General features: G+C 38.4%; 1 protein-coding gene across 3 annotated transcripts in view; it reads right to left on the bottom strand.

Moving 5' to 3' along the window:
- Positions 1 to 9,195, bottom strand: part of NAALADL2 (N-acetylated alpha-linked acidic dipeptidase like 2) — a 1,497,545-nt gene extending 1,488,350 nt beyond the window's left edge. For all 3 annotated transcript variants that reach the window (XM_079922501.1, XM_079922499.1, XM_079922500.1), the window contains exon 1: positions 8,909 to 9,195. The gene's annotated coding sequence lies outside the window, so the exon portion shown is untranslated. The remainder of the gene's footprint in view (positions 1 to 8,908) is intronic.
- Between the last annotated feature and the right edge of the window lie 16,380 nt (positions 9,196 to 25,575).

Genomic DNA, 25,575 nt, shown 5'->3' with positions numbered 1-25,575 from the left:
CCCGTTATAACTATTTTGATTATTTAAGCTCTCCTGCAGTGTAATGATAATATTTCACCTTTCTCTTACATGGCCCAAAATACAAAACAATGTAGCATTTGTGTAAAAAATCTCAAAAACTAGAAATAAGAAAGTGAATAATTCCTTTACTAGATTAAATTCCTATGATTTTTTTAGTATCTCTTTTGCAGGGTACTGTAAGAGGGATCTCTGTGGTGATGAAATAGTTCTATATCTTGATTGTGGTGGTAACTGCATGAATCCACACATGAGAGAAAATGACAGAACTATATACACAAACTGTACCAATGTCCACTTCTAGATTTTGATATCATACTATAGTTGTATAAGATATAACCAATGGGTGAAACTGGGTAAAGAGAACACAGGACCTCTCTGGTACTATCTTTGCAAATTCCTATTTATCTACAGTTTCGTAAAAAAAAAAAAAAAGAAAGCGGGGGCAGCTTCTCACAGAAATCATAATATCTCAATGCCAAAAGTATAGGAAAAACATAGAAAGAGTAAAGAGGAAAATCATTCCCGCAAATTTAAAAGATCAGTGTGGGTAAACATCAGAACAGCAAGTAAACCAAAGCAGGTGGACAATGGTTATAACCTGAAGATTTGATGGGACTGATTATAAGCTTCTGAATATAAGCTTAATGGGACTAAACATGATGGGAATATGACAACCAAACTACTATCTGTATGTCAACCCATATCCTTTCCTGGGGTCTGAAAACATATTCATAAAGACCTACTATATGCAAGAAATTATTTTGAAGTCTTAAATTTTATTTTAAAAACTACATATTTTGCATTGGATGTCATAGTCACAATCTTTTTATGATCTTAAACATTTAATTTACCATATAAGTGACTTAACTACTTCCTTCAAAAAAAATTTAGTGTATTTGACATTCCAAGAAGATAGTCATGTTTACCTGTGGCTTGAAGCCTTCCAACATAGCTCAGAGTACCCCAGTTGGAGAATCATCATCTTATTTTACAGCTCCAAAGTGGTGATTTACAAATCATTTAGGCTGGCCTACTCTGAGGTAGACACTAGACCCCTGGTGATTAGGCTATCTTGGGGAAAATTCTTAGAAGAGGGATAACTGCTAGCACTCTATAATTTCAGCTGTGATTTACTGGAAAAGGGCTTATCCTAAGAACCAAGTACCTCCTGTAAACAGAGCCTCCCTGGGAAATGTAACTCCAATGCTATCTCATCTCAACAAGAAGCAATAAAGCAAGCATTTTCACAAACATACACACACAAGAGTAGGTTTCCTGCATAATTGGCAGCTGTTGTGCTTGAAAACACCTGGTTTTTAAAGTTTTCTGGGAATTTAGGAAAATTAAAGGAAAGGGTCCAAGACTACAAGCCTTCTTAAGTCATTCCCAAACAGATTCACATCTCTTGAGAAGGTCAGATAAAGGATGCTTTTATCACCTAAATGTAATTAAAAATTCAAACTGACTTCTACAACCAGCATTTCAGAAAAGCATTACAGTGCACCAGAAGGTGTTTACTTTGGTTTGAGCACTCTCTGAGAGTTCTGAAGCCTAGCGGGGAATATGTTTCAGGTTTGGTTCAGAAAAGCTGAACGTTCCCCTCTGGAAGCTGACTAGGCTGTGAGTGCTTCTTAGAAGCAGGAGATGCTCCAAGAGGTTGTCAAATCATTGACTGGTGTGTTAAATTGAAAATAAATAAATTTTTAAATCATTACTATATACAGAGAGAGTATAATTTGTTTAAAAGTGTTTCTGCTTTGTGTTTTATTTTTTTCCTCCAGTAAGTGTAAAAAGATAAGGAGACCCAAAGTATATTTAGGAATACATTATTTGAGGTTATTTTTTCACCAATGATAACTGGACTCAATGCACAGGAGTAAGAGAGCACAGCCTATGTAGAGTTATAAATTTACCAACAGAGGCTGGACCAATATAATAAAGCCCTAAAACTGAAGAAGTTCATGAATAATTTTCTATGCGAAGGTTGTAAAAAAGCAAAAAGCTATCTGTAATATAGAAAACATTCACATGTGATATTGTATGGAAATGGAAAAGTCAAAGGGTATAGAATTTTCATTATGTTTTTAAAGGATTCATAACTCTTCTAAAGTTTTTCATGACTGAACATCTAAAACATAAAGTATCTGTAATATACTCCTAACCAAACACGTAATTAATACTGAGAGCAAATTCCCATTATGAGTAAAACCCAACATTTTAAAAACTGAAACCACATTTATAAGCAAGTAGTTGGGGAAAAATTATGCTGAGCTCAAAATACAAGGTTTCTATGAAAGATAAATCACCTTTCTTATCTGAATTGCTCAGATCAAAATATCAAAACAATTAAATCACAATTTTGTCTGACATCAATATCCCATGCAACAGTGCAAAACAGACAACCCTGATTTCGGGCATACTGTTTGCTTTTAACTGGCAAACAAATTGAACAATGAATCAAATTTTGCTAGAGAAAACATGAGGCACACTGACAGATCACAGAGGTCAAGGAATTCATCAAGACTCGCTTTCTATACAACTGTATGTTTTTGGCTAAGGAAGAAAAGAAATCACCCATTCTCTCATATAAATACAAAAATACACTAACATAAGGACAGATATTTAACTGCTTCTACATCAAATGTGACTAGATATCACATATAAAATGAATCACACTGATTTTATAGTTATACGTGCATGAATTTTTATGTATACATATCTTATATGTGTTCATATGTGTAGACAGGATAAAGGGGGAGATTAAAGTTTTGTGTTTACAAGCCTAGTTCTTCCATGTTGCTATCTCATCTATTTCTTTGAATGTGCCATGTAAAAAGTTACAGCATCATATTTTTGAGCTGTAGGAAGCCCTAAAATGATCTTGGGCTACCTGCTCATTTTTCAGTTAAAAAAACCAAAGGCCAGAGAAGACAAAGGACACAAAAGCAAGCTGGGGACAGAACTGGGACTAGAACTCTGGGCCCCTGACTCCTAATCTTTCGCACCAAACAATCATGTCATATCCTAATGACATGGACTCCTGAAAACTCGTAAATATTGTCAAAAGAAACAATAATAGACTCCTATTGGTATATCATTTTATATTTATTTTCTTTTTAAGTACAGCGTTCTACTTTCAAAAATCCACTAAGGCTTCATCAGAAAATTATGATGTACTAGAATTTTCTACCCAGGCATATTTGGATTTCACACACTATTCACCTCTAATGTGCATTCAGGATTAGTCAGCATCCTAAAGCCTTTACATCTATAATCACAATATAGAACTTTACTTAAGTGCAAATCATTGATTTATGAATTTTCATTCTCTAATTGACTAAATTTTTTCATATATGTATTTTTCTATGTATCTAAAGGAAATGCAACATTACAATTAAGGATATAGATGCTGTAACAGGATTGCCTGTCTCCACTACTTAGTACTATGTAACCTTGGGCAAGTTAATGTATGCCTTAGTTTCATTTGTAGAAATAATAGAACCCACCTAATAGGGTTTTGGTGATGATTAAATGAGTTAGTACATACAAACCAAAACAACAGTGCTGGCTCTTAGTAAATGCTCAAAAATTACTAACTTTTAGTCAGCTAATAGAGTAACATATTGGAGCTAAAGGAATATCAGAGACCATATAGAACAGGACTTGGCAAGCATTTTGTAAAGGGCGAGAGAGTAAATATTTTAGGCTTCTCAGCCACATCATCTCTGCCTCAACTACGAAAATATAATCTATGACAAATGCAGACACAGACAATAAATTGATGGATGTAGTTGTGTTCTAATAAGACTTCACTGTTCATGAAAACAGGTAGCAGGCTGGATTTGGCCTGAGGGCCAATGTTTGCAGCCTCCTGATGTAGAATAACAGCCACACTCTACTGAGAAAGTAAAGAACAGAGAGGTCAGTTGAGTAACAGAAAGTCAGCCAGCAAAGCACTGGCAGGTACAGAACTAGAAGCAAGAATTCTACAATTGGCTCAGTTCAATGTTCTTTCTACATCTCCACATAGGAGAGGCTTCATGAAATCTCCCTATCCCGATCTACAAACAGAAACAATTGCTGCCTTCCCTACTCTCACACAACATACAAGTCTGGCAGAAAACTGATAGGTTTTGAAGAGTGATAAGTACACTGGAGTTCATTATGCTATTCTTTCTACTCTTGAGTGTCTGATAATTTCCACAATAAATTAAGAAAAGAAAATCAAAGCATTCAGTTCTCTTCATATGGCATTTATCAATTCTTCAGAATATTTGTGTACGTTCTTTTCTTCTCTACTAGAGACGGTAATTTGAAGGCAAGGATCATGTCATTTGCATCTTGGTATCACCATTTCTTGCCAAGACCTCACACAAAACCCTATTTTATAATTATGATTTAATAAACAAATGGTCCCTAAATAACTGAAGGAAAGTCATGTCAAACAAGGTACTATTTCCAACTGCAAAATTCTCTCCACCTACTAAGTGCAGTGGCTTAGTATCCATGAGCAGTGTTGTCAAGATGCTCTTTCCTTACACCCAATTTGTTGCCAATACAGTTTTCATTACATCATTTTCAAAATCCAACTGAAATCTATTCCTAGCTAACATCTCTTTCCAGGTCTAATACCACCCCTCCATAAGTAGATTCACCACCAGCAATAACACGGTTCTCTATTAGATCACACTTGGTACTTAAAAAGTAAGCTATCTCTTTGATATGATAATAATATTTTTAGAACATTACTGTAGTTAGCCAGCAGCAATGGAGGTAAGATTCAATGTTTTTACTGTCCTCACCATAGCCTTTCTCAGACTTCATGATATAATCTTGCTTACCTTACTTCCCCCTTCACCTCTAGCTACCTTCTATTTTATAATCTCAACTTTCTTTCTAAGTCTTCTCTCAAGCAGAAATTCGAGAAATTCTGAGAATCTCAAAGTATTTTCTCATCAAATACATCCGTGACCAAATGGGAAAAAGATACCATTTCCTACAAATTTCTTATGCACTGTGTGCCACTCATCACAATGAGAAGGAATCCAAAGAGAACATGCACACACCCCCACCTGCACCTGTGTCCACAGTTTTCCTCCTCTCTTATTAGTATAGATAAATAGCCCATAAGCCTAGAAACAGATAGCCTCTCCTGTTCCATCCTTAGAATACTGCTCCCCTCTCTCTCTCCTGCATCATTTTTCCATCTCTACTGACTCTTTCTCAGAAGCATAACATACTTTTTTTTTCTTTGCACATCTTTAAAACTCTTTATATCACATGGCCCTCCAACTAATGATCCAGTTCTCTCCTTTCCTTTTCAATAAAAATCTTCAAGGGATGTATACCATTACCCTCTAACTCCTCTGCTTCTGCTGCTTTGCCAAACATTCCAAACAAGGCTTCACCACCCACCACTCCAAGGAAACTGATATCATCAAGGTCATCAATGATTTCCTTTGCTAAATCAACTCTCAATCCTCAACTTTGACAATCTCCCTACTTTTTCAAACATTTCCTTCATTTGGCTTCTGTGATTCCACACTCCTGCCCTTCCCCTTACGTAGCATACAGCTAGCTCTTTTTCAGAATCTTTTGCTGGTAGCTCTTCATCTCTTAATGTTGAAGGCCCCCAAGGCTCAGTTGTTGGTCCTCTTCAGTTTTCTAACCCCACATATTTTCGATGAATCTACCCTATCTCTTTGCTTTTAAAACCAGTTGTAGGTTGAAGAATCCTAAATGCATATCATTAGCCTGGTCTTCAGACCATCTGCTTGACATCCCCACTTGGATATTTAAAATGCATCTAACCCTTAATATGTCCAAATCCAAATTATTAATCTTCACCACCATGTCTTTCTCCTGCTATCTTCCCCATCTCAGTAAATGTAAATTCTATCTTTTCAATTGCTTAGGTGATTGAGTTCTCCCTAATTTCTTTGCTGTCACACTCCATATCTAATCTGTCAGCAAATCCTGTGGAACATACTATCAAAGCACATCCAGCATATGAACTTTTCACCACCTCCACAGTTACCATCCTGGTCTAAGCCACCATCTCTGTCACATGGATTATCATAATTGCCCAACTGGCACCCCTACTTCTGCCCTGGCCTTCCTTCAATCTGTTCTCAACACAGTAGCAAGAGTAATGGAATTCAACAGTTCTGTTGGACTGTTCTGATCAAAACACTCCAAAGGCTTCCATATCACTTCAAGTAAATGCCAGAGTCATTACCACAGCTTACTAGACCATGCAGTACTATCTAACCTCTATTTCATTTAAGACCACATAACCTACTTTCCTCCTTCCTCTACACCACTCCACTACACTGGCTTCTTTGAACACACCAAAATGCAGGGCCTCTGCATTTTTATCTTCTCTGAGACTGGAAAACTCATGCCCCAAATATCACCTGGCTCACTGCCTCATCTGCTTCAAGTCTACTGAAATGTCACCTACTCTGGGGGCCTTCCCTTATAATCATATTTGAAACTGCTAAACACATGCACACACACCTTTTCTTGCTTTATGTTTCTTCATAGCACTTAGTACAGGTATACCTCATTTTACTGTGCTTCTCTTATTACTTCACAGATAACGCTTTTTTTTTTTTAACAAATTGAAGGTTTGTGGCAACCCTGCATTATCAGATGATGGTTAGCATTTTTTTTTAGCAATAAAGCGTTTTTTTTTTTAAGATATAATGCTATTGCACCCTTAATAGACTGCAGTATAGCATAACATAACTTTTTATATGCACTGGGAAACCAAAAAATTCCTGTGACTTCCTTCATTGCGATATTCCCTTCATTGTGATGGTCTGGAACCAAGCCTGCAGTATCTCCAAGGTATTCCTGTACAGTATCACCTTATATTTTTCTATGTATTATATATAATGTTTCTCTCCACTAGAATGTAAATTCCAAAAAGGCAGTACTTTATTCCAGTGCCAAAAACAATGCTTGGCACACAGTAAACATGATAAATATTTGTTGACTAAATTAATAAATGAGTATTGAGCTCTCTATGTGAATCTGATAATGCTTTTTGTAAACAATAATTGTACCATTTCACTCTTGTTGGTCCTATAATAGTCTATAATACTATTTATATGGTACCAGGAATCATAAGATCATTCTTGTGAAGCAGAATTTCTCCTACATTCCCTGTAAGTCCTGAGATCAGAGATTACTGCCAGTTGCAAAGATGAAAAACCTGAGTAGTTTGAGGTGAAAGTTTTTTTTTTGTTTTTTTTTTAGAAGATGTTGGGGGTAGGAGTTTATTAATTTATTTATTTTTGCTGTTTCTGTGCGAGGGCTTTCTCTAGTTGTGGCAAGCGGGTGCCACTCTTCACCACAGTGCACGGGGCTCTCACTATCGTGGCCTCTCTTGTTGCGGAGCACAGGCTCCAGACGCGCAGGCTCAGTAGTTGTGGCTCACGGGCCTAGTTGCTCCGCGGCATGTGGGATCCTCCCAGACCAGGGCTCGAACCCGTGTCCCCTGCATTAGCAGGCAGATTCTCAACCACTGCGCCACCAGGGAAGCCCTGAGGTGAAAGTATTTTTGAAAGATCTCTTCTTTCTATTAAGAATTCTTAAAGGGGAAAATAAAGAAAATGAGGAAAATTCTACTCAAATATCAAAGCCCAGTTTCAAACCTAACCTTTTCATTAATCCTTTCCTCCCCCATTCACCCAGAGCACTTGGTACCACTATCCCAGTGCTCACCATGGTCCCTTCTAGGTATGCACTCTCTGGACGACAGGAACTGGATCTCTTTTCTCTCTTAGTCCTTCACCAGCTCTCCATGATTGACATTCAAAGAAATGTTAGTGGATTGAACTGAATGGAATGAATACTACAAGAACCTATGATGTAACTGCTTGTTTGTCAAGATGTAGTCCATCAACAGAAGCAACACCATGCTCTAAGTTCCTAAGGTTGGTTTCAAACAAACCCTTGTCCTCTGTACAGCATGGCCAACTGAGGCAACAGGACACACAGTCCAATAACTTAATCACACATACAGGTCCAGGATCCAATACTCTGCTCCTCAAGATGCACAAGCCACGGTAAGCAGTCTTGCTAAGGACGACAGAACAGGAAAGGATACTGTCTGTGTACTTGTTATTCTAACAGTGCGGGGCAAAAGAATACAAGACACCAAAGGATGAGATACCCAATAAAGAGGAAAAATAAAAATAATAATAGTAAGTGTGGATAAAGAAAGGGGGAGGGAGGACTAAAGGATGAAGAGGATGGGAGAGTGAGACCGTGGGGGAGATGTGGTAGTAAGAGCCAGACACTAGGGTAGAAAGCAGCGCAGGCGCTAATCACAGGCTGCTCCTTCAACATTCTCTCCTAAACTTCCTAGAGCAAGCGACGGTGCGCGTCCTCAAGAGAGGCGTTCCACACGCGAGGGCGCCCCTCGGGCGAGCCATCCCTAAAGCAGGGTCAGCAGCGCCGCTGTCTACCCCGGCGGGCGGGCGTGCGTGCGTGTGTGAACGTGTCAGAAACGGGCTCTCTGGAGCTTCGGGTCTCTGCACTTAGACGACCGGCTTCGGGAGATGAGCGGGGGTCGCGAGGCGGGACCGCGGGCTGCTCCGGCCGGCGCGTGCCCGGGAGCGGCCGGAGCCCGGTGCCCCGCGCGCCGCCCCTCCAGGTCGCTCCCGCCCCGCCGCCGCCGCCCAAGCGCCCCTCCGCCCGGGGACCTGACACCCGATCGGCGCGCCGGGACCCACGCAGGGGTGCGGCCCGCGCCTCAGCCTCGCCGGTCCGGTCGTGGGGACGGGAGGGAGGGCCGGACGGCTGGGCCGAGGCCGCGCCGCCTCCGAGCGTCGAGCTGGTTGGGGCAAAACTTTGGAAACAGAAGGACTCAAATTACCTGAGCGGCGCGGGCGCGGGCGCGGGCTCGTCTGCGGTACGGCTGCCGGGCGCGGGCCGGGTTTTCAGCAGCCGTAAAGCGGGAGGAGCGCGCGAGCTCTCGCCGCCGAGCTGCTGCCCCGGCGCCTCCGCCGCGAGCGTCAGCCGCTTGGCAAGGAGCGGGCTGGGCTGAGTCATAATAAAAGACACGTTTGCCGAGCGAAGCGGGAAGGGGGCTTGAGGAGCCTTGTTAAATGGCAACAGGCTCAAGAATAGGGAAGGTTTTTTTTTTTTAAATGGGCAAAACTGGAAAACTTGCCCCATGGTAGGAGAGAGATGAGCTTCTTTTATAATTTGAATATATTTTACAAGTACTTTTCTATATCTAATAAGACTTCTTAAAGATTACTTTTTTAAGTGCATTGCCTCCGGACAGGTAGCTAGCTGGGTATAGTGCTGAGCCTCGTCCCTTCCAGCTTCAGGACCTTATTCTGCAAGTTACTTGAGTTCGTACCTTTGTTTCTTTCATCCCTTGAACGGGGTAATAAAGCCATGTCCTTCGGGCGGGAGAATATTGAGAGGGTACTTGGCATTGTGCTTGCAGTTTGCACTTACTAAAGCTTAATTATGAGTGAAAAATAAAAGGGGGGATAAGTGAACAGCTTTAAAAGGAAGAAGACAGAAAAATAAGGCAAGGATTTTTTTTTTTCACGAGGGATAAATGAGACAAATGTCTCAATGGAAGAAAAGAAACTGGAACCTTCAAGAAGCAAATGAGGCCGAGAGATGTAGCTGAGATGGGAGAGGGAAAAAGTGGGGGGGAGGAGAAAAACCAATAAAACTAGGCCCAGTGGCCAGAAAGCTGAAGCTTCATGGGGGGAAGGGAGGAGGAGTGTGTTTATTTGCTATTTAGAAAAGCATGACAAACTCCCTCTACTGAGGGAGATTTTTTTAAATATTTAAACAGATAAACAACTGTTTAAAAATGAGCCCCAAATGAAGAGCCTTTGCTCCAATGAATGAGATTTGGCAGTTCTGCAAAATGAGGAAATTCTTCCCGTGCTGCCTCCTAGGGGGGTTGAGTCATCAAACCATAGCAAAAATTAGTGGGCTGGATTCCTGAAAGGCATGCCAGATGGATGCATTCTGCTTAGTTTTAATAACTGTATTATGCTCCATCTGTATTGTCAATTTTGGAAGAAAGGAATCTGAATAAAGATTTGAGGAGTGAACTTGAAAATAAAAGCCAAACTAGTTACTTAATGTATGAGTATCCACCCACAATGAGCATGCAGTTAAAGATTCCAAGTAACAATTTCTCCCACTTTCATTCTCCCTCCCCTTTGCTTCTGCTTTCACTGTATTTCTACTTTTGCTATATTATTTTTGTACAATGGAACTGCCTAGGGGAAAGGTGGTTTTAATTAATACTAAGGAATGGAAGGAATTTTAGCTAGGCCTCTGTAAGTAGGGTCAAACTTTTTGAAAAGAAGATTTTTCAGTTGAAGTTTTAATGAGAGTAAGGGTAAATTGACAGATGTGAAATCAGAAGTTGTTTTAGACAAACAAGAAAACAGTAATAGAACTGTTGTGCAAGAATCAAAAAGAAATCAGAAACGGTTCTAGTCCGTAATTAACTGTAAGCACCAAAGGCTAGAGGAAATTTTTTCTATCAGATAAAGAAAGATGGGTGCCTTGCTCTACCACCCAGCCTTTCAAATAGGAATAAAAGAAAGAAAAAAAGAGAGGAGAAAGAAGAAAAAACAACATAGAAAAACAAAACAAAGAAAAACCTCTATCAGATTCTTGTAGAAGAATTTCTACAGATTTTCATTTTCCTAGGAGATCTCCTACAGGGTAAAATACTTGTAGGTGCCTCTTTCGGTGTAGAAGCACAAGCAAAATATTTGAGGAGATTAAATTTTGTAGAATTGGGGAAAACCCTAAGTAAGATAAGAATCCCACTCTGTTTCTGTTTTGCTAAACCTTGGGCCTGAGGCAAACAGACTATCATTAAACCTGTATTAAAGTGAAACAAAGAGATAAAATCTCAAATGGTGTGAAGCCCTTAAACTAAAAGGAGCAAGAAAACAAAACCCAAGCCCAAAAATAGAGAAAGATTAGGAAGATTTTCTAAGGGAACCTTTGAACTTTCTGCAATATGAATACTTACGACTTGCTTTAGACAAATAGACAATATAAACCAAAGCTGAGAACCAAGAAGATCTGGTCAGTTCAGATAAAAAAGCCTTCCTTGCCTGAAATGTTTTGGTCTGAGGTAATTCCATTCATTTTAGGTAAAGACAAAAATTCCCCACATGATTTTGTGTGCCCATAAACACCTCAATCACCTGAATCCACTTGAATGCACTTTTTAGTTTGACTTCTCGCATTCTGTAAACTAAACCTTGACTCAAGGCCTTTTGAGCATTTTGTGAATTTATCCAAAAGTAGATTTAGACTAGTAAGCATTTGCTTTTAAAACTTTTAAATCCATCATTAATTACTGTTAATAATGTAAAGCATAGAGTGATCTGCTTTTCAAGGCGTTCTATAGATAGAAAGTTATAATTAAATTATATCCATTTGATAACATTACAAGTCCCTTTTACACAACTGACTTTAACCTTAGTGTGTTAATATGATTTTTATTTAAGATTTCATATAAGATTATATTGGAAAGGATTGATTGTTTTGACTGCAAAAGACTATTGTTCTTTCTAACTTAAATCTTCAGGGTAGTAAGGATTTCATGTCACATTCTGAACAGTGTTACAACATCATCTGTTGCTAAATTACCATGTAACAGAAGCACTAGTTAAACAGGTAGACAGCTTTAACAAATTCATAGTTTTCTAAACTAATTTCATATACTAAAGACTGTATCAGAGCCGAAGTGAGATTCCCCAGCCAAATTTGAACTTTAGCTGAGAACACTGTGTTCCAAGATTGCTAGTTAATCCAGCTCAGTAGGAGAGGACAATCTTAAAGATACAGATCCTTGTTCTGCCCTGTCAACAGCGCATATGTACTTACGGAATCCATTGTACGTATTTTAGAATAGGTCTACATGAAACTATTCAAACCTAAAAATCAGCACTCTGGTCACTTTAGACAATTGCGGTAGGTTGAAGAATGGTCACTTTATGGGTTTGGTTTTTGGGCACTGTCACAACTAGAAATTCTCAGGTAATTAAAATTTTCATTGGAAAAACAAACAACTTTAGGAAATAGGCATTCTCATACATTTCTGACTGGAGTATAAAATATTTTACCCCCCTACAGAGAACTCTTTAGTAACAATCAAAATTACAAACACCAGGATTATATTCCCCTGGAACCACCAAATTGCTTTTGGGAGTTGATGCTATAGAACTAATGCATGTACAGTATTATTCATTGTAATAACAAAAGTTTGGAAATAACCTAAAAGTCCATCTATAGGAGACTGGTAAAATTAATTATAATACATTCATTCAGTACATTGTACTATATGCAGTTGTTGGGGGAAAAATAAACAGAATGAGGAACTTTTCTGTAAACAGGTTTGAGAAATAGAACAAGATATATAAAGTGAAAGAAAAACAAGGTACGGAACAGTGTGTAAAATATAGTACCTTTTGTATAAAGAGGAGATATGGTTATATTTACTTGCACATGCATAAAGAAATTCTGGAAGGAAACATAAGAAACTAGCAATAGTTACTCATATAAAGGGGAGCTCAAATGTGCTGACTGGACTGAGAATGGGGTAAAAAGAGACTTTCACTACATACCTTTTTGTTTTCTTGTGGGGGGCTGTGTAAATATATTATCTGTTTGAAAAATCAGTTTTAAAAAAAGAAAACAAATGCTAAATAGTATGCATAATGTGTAAAAAGATAAAGTTGGAAAAGTTATTTTGAAATTGAATAATCTCCCTGTCATAATCCCAAAGCACTGAAATTTACTATTAAGAATTCCTAACTAAACTATGAATTCTATTTACATCTGTTTTGACTATAAAGGTCTGTACTATTTGAAAATATCAGGTAAACCTTCACACACAAATAAAATTCATATTCATTTCTCTCTAATGATTTTAAAGTTCCCAGTAATAGAGAAATTAATGCATAAAGTACAGTGTATTTTATGGTAATAGACTGTCCATTTTCTTTTGCTGCAAATACTGGATAGTAAGTAGCAAGTACTAATATTTTAATTCTGTAATGACTAAAAGAAAATACTTCTTACATTAAAGTACCTTTGGTCTGCAAACTCTCTGTAATTGTTAACTATATAAAGTCCCTGCTATTTCCAATGCTTTTCAAGAAATTAATGGCCTCAGTGTAAGGAACTCAATGAAAAATAAGTAAATAAATTCAAATCACTCGGCTTACAGAGTGTTTTGAGTTTTTGCAGAAATTTTTTGTGTAAAGAAAGTTACTTAGCTGAGAAAGTGGCATCCAGGAGGTGTTGACAATGTGTGTATGACTTCTTGAATATTAAGCAGGGTGGCAGAAGCTGTTCGTTTCATTGATGTTGGTGTGCCCCATACATTTCTCAGCCTCCCATGCAGTTATATTAGTCATGTGACTGAGTTCTGACCAATGCAGTGTGGATGACAGTATGCCATGCTGTCTTTATTTGTTGAGCCGGATGGTTGGAGAGATTTCAGCAGAGGATTCTAAGTACTGTATCTCTCCATATCAAGTCAGCAAAAATAACCACACTCTTTAAAGAGAGGCAATTTCGTATCAAGGCAATGATTACACAGAGTGTAATCTGTGAAGCTGAAGAAGTAGAAAGGGAACACTCAGGTAATTCAGAGATAATTGCAGGAGACAGCTACCACCTCCTGGTATTCATGCTTGTACAATAACCTCCCTTTGAATATGGGCTGGATCTAGTGATACTTCTATTGAACAGAATAAAGCAGAAGTAATGAGATGTCACTTCCAAGATTAAGGTATGAAAAGACTATAGCTTCTCTCTAAGCATGCTTTCTTTCACTCTCTCCTGGGTTCCTCATCTGGGGAGAGCCAGCTGACAAGCCATGAGGCAGTCCTGTGGGGAGAAAGTCTCCTGTGTCAGGGAAGTGAGGCCTGCCAAAAACCATATGAGAGAGATTGGAAGCTGATTTTTCCTCCCAGTCAAGCCTGCAGATGTGACTGCTGTGCCTGCCAACAGTTTGAACGCAACCTCATGAGAAACTTTGATCCAGGGGCACCAAGTTAATGTCTCCCCATTCCTGACCTGTAGAAGCTGGGAAACAATAAATGCTTTAAGGCACTAGTTTTGGGTACTTTGTTATGCAGCAGTAATAAATGCACTAGGAAAACAAAAGAGAAAAGATGGATTACCAAAACCTGGGAACTCAGAGAGTGACCATGTGTGATTGGGTTCTCAGTCCTCTGAGGAGGAACTATATTTTATGGTTACCTCATAAAGGTGGAATGGACTCCCTCCCAATTATGGGTGGGATGTAGAAGCTGATAACACTACACACACCACGAGAATTTGAGAAAAAGTTGATGACACATACAAGGGAGCCCTGGGGAAAGAAGAGTAGGCTCAAGTAGGTTCATGCTGACTTGGGGGGAGACAGAGGGAGTGATTGGGCCTCTAGAATGCCTCATAGGCGCTCTAGGGGTGTGGGTCTGGGGAAAAAGTTCCTGTGCATGGGCTGGAGATTTGCAAGGTGTTAAATTGCCCACCGGAGTGAAAGGAGGAGGCACCCTGGGCTTTCTTATCAGCCTGTTCACACATGGGGCCAAATAGGAAAGGGAGGGTGAGGCTTAAAGTCAGAAATCAAAGATCAAAAAGTGAAGTCAGAGCTCTTTGTTACAGGGTGTCTCCCAGCTATTGCTCATACCTTAGGAGCTCAGAAGAGGGTCCCCAGAAGAATGGTACTCTGACCTCTTAACAAGGGGCATGTTTGGCTGCAGCTGATACCTCTGAGAGAGCAACGCAAGACCAGTTTGGTGAGCAGCAAGAGACAACTGAGACCTTATCTGCTGCTGCTCAAACCATGCTGACAGGGAAAAATAAAGTCTCTTCTCTTCTCTTTTACTTTCCAAAATCCCTTTCGTGCTGCCTGTGAGTAGAAATTCATCAGTGTCTCGGAAATGCAACCTATCCTAGCACCAGCATCATGGAAGACACTGTGGAAGGGTGGATTTGGAGCAGAGTCCATGGGCAAACACCCAGCACATTCCTCACCTTTGTCATCTCAGCATCTGTGCACATCTCTCCTCACATTTTTTTCACTTCTATAGCAATAACTTCATGCTTCTGCAGTTATTCAAACAGCAATACTCTCACCTTCTCCCTCAAAAAAGGAGACACGGACAAGAACAGCAACATCACCCTTCTGATTTATTAGTTAGGTTAGTTCCTCTATTGGTTCAATCATAAATCCACCTTGGATACTCTATAACTGAACATGAAAGTAAAAGTAATAACAATCATCACCAAACTTTATTTAAAATAATAAGGACATAAGGAGGAAAGAGGGAAAATACTATATACAAAATGCTGGAGTCCTTGTTTCTGTAACCAGTCAGGAGAAAGTTGATAATTGTAACTTCCATTATCCATTGTACCTCAGCTGGTATCTCTGCTGGTTATGGTTATTAAGCTGGTAGAATGACTCAGATCTTTATTCCCGAAGAATTTAATGCCTCAGTAATTCTGTCTTTTTTGTGTTTCTATAGTTTTCCATTAATTTTTACTATTAAATATGTACATGGTAAGTGGTAACCCAGAGAAGCTGCTGGGTTCCAGATATAGTCCTCTCTGGACATCGTATAGCAGCAGCCTAATTTCTCCTTGATAATCAAGATCAATCGCTTCAGCTAATTAAGTATGCCCCTCATTGACAGTTAATTCAGTGATATGGAAACCTCAAAATGGCCAGCAAGAAGTCTCAACTTCCAATTCAATGGAACAGTAGTCATGTCCCCTGGTAGTAAAATTCCTTAGTTCCTTGGAAATTGAGATCACTAAATCAGAAGCATCCAAAGTTTCAGGGATGGGAAGCAAACTTTTGTAAGCAGATAACTAGGTGTAGTCATGAGAGAAGCCACTCATATTTCTCCCTCTAGATTCCTGGAGCCATACACTCCAACTTTGGGAGAAACAGCATCATATGTGCTCAAAACATATACTGTATGCTGCATCCCAGTCAGTGACATATGTGGAAGAACCAGTGAATATCATTCTGCCTCACTTATTTTGCTGTGAAACAATGTTGTGTGGGATTTCAAGATGGTGAATGTAGGTGTTCTGTAAGTCCATGAATGGTGCTGCTGGCCAAGCATTGCTGGCAGGTAAAGCAAATCCATACCCAGAATAAATGTGCCTTCTTGTGATGTCCAATCTCTGTACCCTCCATAGAGGAGCCATGAGATGAAAGGTGCGGCGAGCCGTTTCTGACCAGCAGAATAACGAGCCGCCACACGCAAGATTCTTCTCGTATCACACTTTATTGGAGCACAGCTTGGTTGAAGAAAGATGGAAGGAAGACCCCGCAATCCTATAGCAGTCTGCTTATATAGGGATTAAGAACATGTGTCGCTCTGTGATTGGCTTTCGCCGATGGTGCGATTTGTGAGCCAGCATCGGATAGGTCGCTACTTTAAAACCTCATTCGCAGTGGCCACAGGAAGGATGACTCAGCTTATTTCAGCTTCCTGCCGCGTAGCAGTTAGCTGACCGCGCCCTACAGAAAGGAGCCTGGGACCTTGACCTTCTGCTTAGAGGAGGGCTACCAGAGAGCCACTGAATCTAGAACATCCGCTTTGGACCTTGTGTGTGAGAAATAAACTTTTATTGCATTAAGACACTGACATTTTGGTGTTGTTTGTAATAGCTTTTGGCCTATTTTGACTAATTCAAGCAACAAATTTCCCTTCAATGAGAAATAAAAGAATTCTAAAGATCCATGAAGGAACTAAGGACTTAGTTATTATACACAAAAACTTTATTCTTTTCTTTAACATATAATATTAAGAAATATTTTTGTATGTTTGATCTATGAATTAAGTTTTCTATCTTCATTCAGAAATGATTTTCTATGTCTGAAATAATGAGGATTTCTAAAAAAATTTTATTACTACTACTGTTTATTATTACTATTACTATTATTATTACTATTACTATTGATTGATTTTTTTTTTCAAAATATCAATATCCAAGTAGTTCAAAGGATTTCTTTCTATCTGTCTAAAGGATATGTTTCATTAAAGAATCTGTGAAGGACTATTCATGAAATCAAAATTTTAATTACTCAAAAACATTAAACTGAAGTTTTCTCTATTCCTCTTTTCCTCTAATGCACAGTATAATTTGCTTCTTTCCTTTTTTTACTTTTGGTATTCCAGAGTGATTTATTAACTAAAAGAATAACTGTATAATTGCCAGTTTTCTTTTTCATCACATTATAAAGCCTTTAAAATATGTTCACATCTTGAAAATCCAATTTTTACAAAAATTATTGATACATGGCTAGACTGTATGGTGGAAAAGAAACTTGAGAATTTCTCTTTTCCTGCTCTGTCAATATACCAAATGATCCAGAAGAAAATATTAAATGGTATGTACAGCCCAAGCTCTGTTTATTGGATGGATGGCTTAGCATGAATACCTGTGAGACTTTTCCATACTAGAACGTGTCTTAAATAGCTATAAGCAAAACACTCTTAATATAATTTAGAGTCTTCTTTGAAATAGAATAAAATGATCATCTAATGATTAAGAAAAAAGAAATCTACTAGAATACAGAATGGTTTGAATAACTTAATAAACCTTGCAAAAGGTAAGGACAAGATAACCCATCCCAAATATTACATAACACTTGCCCTCCAACTTTCTTAATATAGTATATATATTTGAGGTTTCATCACTTTCATGATTTTTCCATTAAGTATATGATATAACTATTGATGTAACTTTCATATCTTCCATACTAGCATTCCAGTTTATGCAATGGACATAACTTCTTTTTCCCCTGCCATATGTCCTTGCCTTTAGGAAAATGGTTTTCTCCACCCCAGATGAATTTGATAGAACTATCTAGAAAAGAGCCCTGACTCCATGACCAGAGGCAAATTCTTTTTTTTTTTTTTTAAGTGATATTTAGCATTCAGGATTTCATGTTTAAATTTTATTTATTTATTTATTTAATTTTGGCTGTGTTGGGTCTTCCTTTCTGTGCGAGGGCTTTCTCTAGTTGCGGCGAGCAGGGGCCACTCTTCATTGCGGTGCGTGGGCCTCTCACTGTTGCGGCCTCTCTTGTTGCGGAGCACAAGCTCCAGACGCGCAGGCTCAGTAGTTATGGCTCACGGGCCTAGTTGCTCCGCGGCATGTGGGATCTTCCCAGACCAGGGCTCGAACCCGTGTCCCCTGCATTGGCAGGCAGATTCTCAACCACTGCACCACCAGGGAAGCCCAGAGGCAAATTCTTGATCCATGAACACCAATTATAATTCTTAAGTGACAAAGAGTTGAAAATCTCTAGAGGAAAGCAGAGTTGAGACAGATATATCAGCCCTAGCCTCTGTGCACACCCTTAAGCCTCCCAAGCACATGAGCCATGAAACCCTATTTTCCTTAAAAAGGTTTCAGTTGGATTTCTGGCATTTGCAACCAAGAGTCCAGAAATCAAAGCTTTCACTTACCACCCTTTTACTGGTTATTTCATCATGCCTTCTAACTTATATTTAATTTATTTATTTATTTTCTTGAATTTTATTTAATTTACTGTTTAGAAAGCAGGTTCTTATTAGTCATCATTTTATACACATCAGTGTATACATGTCAATCCCAACCTCCCAATTCATCCCACCATCCCCACGCCCCTGTGGCTTTCCCCACTTGGTGTCCATATGTTTGTTCTCTACATCTGTGTCTCAATTTCTGCCCTGCAAACTGGTTCATCTGTACCATTTTTCTAGGTTCCACATAGATGCGTTAATATACGATATTTGTTTTCCTCTTTCTGACTTAATTCAATCTGTATGACAGTCTCTAGATCCACCCATGTCTCAACAAATGACCCAATTTTGTTCCTTTTTATGGCTGAGTAATATTCCATTGTATATATGTACCACTTCTTCTTTACCCATTCATCTGTCAATGGGCATTTAGGTTGATTCCATGACCTGGCTATTGTAAATAGTGCTGCAATAAATATTGGGGTGCATGTGTCTTTTTGAATTATGGTTTTCTCTGGGTATATGCCCAGTAGTGGGATTGCTGGATCATATGGTAAGTCTATTTTTAGTTTTTTAAGGAACCTCCATACTCTTCTCCATAGTGGCTGTATCAATTTATATTCCCAGCAACAGTGCAAGAGGGTTCCCTTTTCTCCACACCCTCTCCAGCATTTGTTGTCTGTAGATTTTCTGATGATGCCCATTTTAACTGGTGTGAGGTGATACCTCATTGTAGTTTTGATTTGCATTTCTCTAATAATTAGTGATGTTGAGCAGCTTTTCATGTGCTTCTTGGCCATCTGTATGCCTTCTTTGGAGAAATGTCTATTTAGGGCTTCTGCACATTTTTGGATTGGGTTGGTTTTTTTTCTTTAATATTGAGCTGCATGAGCTGTTTATATATTTTGGAGATTAATTCCTTTTCCATTGATTCATTTGCAAATATTTTCTCCCATTCTGAGGGTTATCTTTTTGTCTTGTTTATGGTTTCCTTTGCTGTGCAAAAGCTTTGAAGTTTCATTAGGTCCCATTTCTTTATTTTTGTTTTAATTCCCATTACTCTCAGAGGTGGATCAAAAAAGATCTTGCTGTGATTTATGTCAAAGAGTGTTCTTCCTATGTTTTCCTCTAAGAGTTTTACAGTGTCCGGTCTTACATTTAGGTCTCAAATCCATTTTGAGTTTATTTTTGTGTATGGTGTTAGGGAGTGTTCTAAATTCATTCTTTTACATGTAGCTGTCCAGTTTTCCCAGCACCACTTACTGAAGAGACTGTCTTTTCTCCATTGTATATTCTTGCCTCCTTTGTCATAGATTAGTTGACCATAGGTGCGTGGGTTTATCTCTGGGCTTCCTATCTTGTTTCATTGATCAATATTTCTGCTTTTGTGCCAGTACCATATTGTCTTGATTACTGTAGCTTTGTAGTATAGTCTGAAGTCAGGGAGCCTGATTCCTCCAGCTCCGTTTTTTTCCCTCAAGACTGCTTTGGCTATTTGGAGTCTTTTATGTCTCCATACAAATTTAAGATTCTTTGTTCTAGCTCTGTAAAAAATGCCATTGGTAATTTGATAGGGATTGCATTGAATCTGTAGATTGCTTTCAGTAGTATAGTCATTTTCACAATATTGAGTCTTCCAATCCAAGAACATGGTATATCTCTCCATCTATTTGTATCATCTTTAATTTCTTTCATCAGTGTCTTATACTTTTCTGCATACAGGTCTTTTGTCTGCCTACGCAGGTTTATTCCTAGGTATTTTATTCTTTTTGTTGCAGTGGTAAATGGGATTGTTTCCTTAATCTCACTTCAAGAATTTTTGTCATTAGTATATAGGAATACAAGAGATTTCTGTGCATTAATTTTGAATCCTGCAACTTTACCAAATTCAGTGATTAGCTCTAGTAGTTTTCTGGTGGCATCTTTAGGATTCTCTTTGTATAGTATCATATCATCTGCAAACTGTGACAGTTCTACTTCTTCTTTTCCAATTTGTATTCCTTTTATTTCTTTTTCTTCTCTGATTGCTGTGGCTAGGGCTTCCAAAACTATGTTGAATAATTGTGGCAATAGTGGAAATACTTGTCTTTTTCCTGATCTTATAGGAAATACTCTCTCTTTTTCACCACTGAGAATGATGTTTGCTATGGGTTTGTCATGTAGGGCCTTTATTATGTTGAGGTAGATTCCCTCTATGCCCACTTTCTGGAGAGTTTTTATCATAAATGGGTGTTGAATTTGGTCAAAAGCTTTTTCTGCAGCTATTGAGATAATCATATGGTTTTTCTTCTTCAATTTGTTAGTATGGTGTATCACATTGATTGATTTGGGTATATTGAAGAATCCTTGCATCCCTGGGATAAATCCCACCTGATCATGGTATATGATCCTTTTAATGTGCTGTTGGATTCTGTCTGCTAGTATTTTGTTGAGGATTTTTGCATCTACATTCATGAGTGATATTGGTCTGTAATTTTGTTTTTTTGTAGTATCTTTGTCTGGTTTTGGTATCAGGGTGATGGTGGCCTCATAGAATGAGTTTGGGAGTGTTCCTTCCTCTGCAAATTTTTGGAAGAGTTTGAGAAGGATGGGTGTTAGCTCTTCTCTAAATGTTTGATAGAATTCACCTGTGAAGCCATCTGGTCCTGGACTTTTGTTTGTTGGAAGATTTTTGATCACAGTTTCAATTTCTTTTTTTTTCTTTTCTTTTTTTTTTTTTTTTGCGGTACGTGGGCCTCTCACTGTTGTGGCCTCTCTTATTACGGAGCACAGGCTCCGGACGCACAGGCTCAGCGGCCATGACTCACGGGCCCAGCCGCTCCGCGGCATGTGGGATCTTCCCGGACTGGGGCACGAACCTGTGTCCCCTGCATCAGCAGGCAGACTCTCAACCACTGCACCACCAGGGATCCCCACAGTTTCAATTTCATTACTTGTGATTGTTCTGTTCATATTTTCTATTTCTTCCTGGTTCACTCTTGGAAGATTATAGCTTTCTACAAATTTGTCCATTTCTTCCAGGTTATCCATTTTATTGGCATAGAGTTGCTTGTAGTAGTCTCTTAGGATGCTTTGTATTTCTGTGGTGTCTGTTGTAACTTCTCCGTTTTCATTTCTAAATTTATTGATTTGAGTCCTCTCCCCCTTTTTCTTCATGAGTCTGGCTAATGGTTTATCAATTTTGTTTATCTTCTCAAAGAACCAGCTTTTAGTTTTATTGATCTTTGCTATTGTTTTCTTTGTTTCTATTTCGTTTAGTTCTGCTCTGATCTTTATGATTTCTTTCCTTCTGCTAACTTTAGGTTTTGTTTGTTCTTTCTCTAGTTCCTTTAGGTGTAAAGTTAGATTGTTTATTTGACATTTTTCTTGTTTCTTGAGGTAGGCTTGTATAGCTATAAATTTCCCTCTTAGAACTGCTTTTGCTGCATCCCATAGGTTTTGGGTCATCGTGTTTTCATTGTGATTTGTCTCTAGGTATTTTTTGATTTCCTCTTTGATTTATTCAGTGATCTTTTGATTATTTAGTAACATATTGTTTAGCCTCCATGTGTTTGTGTTTTTTATGTTTTTTTCCCTGTAATTCATTTCTAATCTCATAGCATTGTGGTCAGAAAAGATGCTTGATATGATTTCAATTTTCTTAAATTTACAAAACTCTGTCATGTGGTCACCCTTAACTACAAGATATCTGGAAACTATAATCTTTAGTTGGGCAAATATGTGGCCACTTAAAACTTTATTATAATACATGGAAAGAAGATAATGAAAATAAGAGACAACAAGGAATATACTGCAGATCTCAACAGATCCAGAGGCTTCAACAACATTCATTTGCTTATTTATATTAATTACTTTAGACTTAGAGTATGAGAAAAGAAGGGGAGGAAAATGGAAGTTAGGTCATGATGTTCCTTATGTTGTCTTTTTATCCCTTTTTGTAAGTATTAGATGAAACAATACATAAAATATATCCTGAAGAATTCTATAGTGGGAATGCTATCTATTATAACATTTTTAATGTTAGTATTAGTAGTATAGATAGATGTGATAGATTGAGTTATTATATTTAGGTATTCATTTCCTCATCTTTGTAGGAAAATTTTACATCCTTACAATTGCTGCAATTACTATCTCAATCCCAATTTTTAGTCCTTAGCTAGTTCTTAGAGCCACAACTCATTGGCTGAAAAAGAGGCATCTCAAGAAGAAGAACTCAACAATATCACAGCAAGTGTATACAGCCATGATTCCTCCATCATTATTTAAAGGTATCTATGGCTATTTACTTAGATAAACATACTCTGGGGAAAGAGAAATGCACGTATTGAAGAATTTTGGCTAAAGGGTCTGAATTTATGCTGGACCCAGAGTCCCATCTTGGTTCCCTCAATTAGAATAGGAGATCTGGTTAATAATCATAGCATATTGACAGGTCCTATGAGGGGAAACCTCACTGTCATCAGTTCAGGTGTGGGTGTAACCAGAAGACTTTGTATATAGAGGGTCATTGTGATGCAAAAATGTTTGCTTTTGACTTGTTCTAAAATATCCATCCAGTAGATGATGAAATGCAAAGAGAAACTCACTATTAAGACATTAAGACTATTAAGACACTATTAAAACATTAAGATAGTAAAGTTTCAGGCAGGATTCCCCAGCATTCTGCAGAATGAAATTTTAACTGCAGACATATTTGCTGGATGAATCCTGGACTCATACAATCACCCCAGAGTGTGGTCCATGGGGAAATAATTCCCCTGGTTAGGGTAAATTTTCAGCAATTGTTTTATATCCTTAGTATTGAAGTCTCCAGAAATATTTGCCTGAACTGCCCTGCAAATAGGAATTATAAGGGGCCAAAAGTTGGAAGATCTGGTGGAGAGAGTGTGGGTACTGGAGCTACAAATATCTGCATTAGAATCCTCATTCACTTCTCACTAGTTGTAGGACCTATAGTTGATAATTTTTTTTGTGTTGCACTTTTCCTATTCAAATTACTCTGTCATTTCTCTCTTTCAATAGGACTAAGATGGATATACCATCTGTAAGAGAAAGCTATCCAGAATTCAAAAACAGCTCCTGGCATACTACTACTGAACTCAGATAGAAACTGAGCTTCTGACCTGAGAGCATCAAATAACCAAGTAGTAAAAATTATCAATCTTGACCTATCAAGTCATAAAATTGGGCGAGCCCTGTAGCAATCTGTTGTAAGATGGAAGTGGTCTATCAATGTTCAGCCTCACATACGTCCAGAGAATATAAGTAACCTATAAGAACAAATGGCCCAGACTCCCATGTCAGCTGCAACTGCTGTATTAACAGCTCTCCTTCAGCTTCTTGGGAGGGGTTCTCCATTACCAGCTGATAGAGGAGGGAAGTTTGGACTTGATTCATGAATGGATTTTCTTGGCATATGGTTGCAAGATGAAAATAAACTTTTTTTTTTAACCTACATCTCCTACTCCAGAATGGTCCTGAAGGAGGTAAGGGGAAATCCTCTCAAAGGGCAGAGCTTCAGCCAGGGCATCTGGTCATTTACTTTGTGTAGAGAGAGAAGTGGTCCAAAGTAAGGGTATAACTGGACGCTTAGGCAGTGCTGAATGGGTTAGCCGTTTGGTCAGAAGTCTGAAAGGAGCACAGTTGGAAGACTGGGGACTGTGTTTAGAGCTATGACAGCGGGCATACAGTGTGAGCATCTTTGTTTAGCATGCTAACGACCCTCCCACCCCCCGCTTCCATCCTTTTATGCCATTTCTCATTAAAGCACCAGATCATTTGTACTGCAGAATTTCTCACATTTTCCACTGGACTGATTATATCAGTGTGGTATTAATTAACATGTTCCTTCACACTCATGTCTTTACAGTAATATGACAGCAGATACAGACTTGATTAGATCAGCTTTGTTTTCTCTCTCTCTCTTTCTCTTTTGGATAATAAACCACAGAAAGATGATATTATGTGTACTACCTATTGCATCTTATCAAGAAGAACATAATATGATTGTCCTACTTTTGAAACTGTGCACCTCAGATTGGGACTTGAACCCACGTGTCCGGACTTGAACCCAGCCAAAACCCAGATTGGGACTTGAATCCACATGGCTGGGACTCAAACCCGGCCAAAACCCACAGTCTTCCAACTGAGATCACACACTTGGTTTCAGGACTTAATGAAGCTCAGGTTCTTGATGTCTCATCGCAGAAAGAATTCAGTGAGAGACAAAGTGATAGGTAAGAAGTGGATTTATTTAGAGAGAAACACACTCCACAGACAGAGTGTGGGCCATCTCAGAATGTGAGAAAGGCACCAGCGTATGGGGTTGTTAGTTTTTACGGGAGTGGGTAATTTCATAGGCTAATGAGTGGGAGGAGTATTCCAGCTATTTTAGGAAGGGGTGGGGATTTCCAGGAATTGGGCCACTGCCCACTTTTTGATCCTTATGGTAGGTCTTGGGACTGTCATGGCACCTGTGGGTGTGTCTTCTAGCTTGCTGATGTGAGCTTGCTGATACTGAGGCTCAAGGTCTAGTAGAAAAAGTTGACTTGTCCACCATCTTGGATCCATTTGGGTCTAATAAGTTTGTCCTCTGGCTACGTCATTCTTTCAAAAGTTGTGCCCTGTCTCCTTCCTTCCTTATATAAACCATATATATGATTTATGTATGTATAAATCACATATATATGAGAGACATATTTTGATATCATTTTGATAATGATTGCAGACATTGTCTTTTCATTGCAATTTCTTGCACCTTTTGCAAACCGTGCTAGAAAACAAATTTTTTTTAGAAATAAATAAATAAAGCATAAGTTTGTTATTTGTTTTACTTATCTATTTGATTTTATATTTGTATCTCTTCTGTTACTTTGAAAAACCTTGTTTCTTAATGATATAAATATAATTATTCATTTGCTTTATCAATGTGCATATATAATACATATATTAGTTTCAAACTAATAATATCATTATATGAAATACCAGAATAATG

The sequence above is a fragment of the Stenella coeruleoalba genome (genome assembly GCF_951394435.1).
Source record: "Stenella coeruleoalba genome assembly, chromosome: 5".
NCBI classification, from domain to species: Eukaryota; Metazoa; Chordata; class Mammalia; order Artiodactyla; family Delphinidae; genus Stenella; species Stenella coeruleoalba.
The sequence above is the reverse complement of the archived record's forward strand: the minus strand, read 5'-3'. Positions and strand labels throughout refer to the sequence as shown.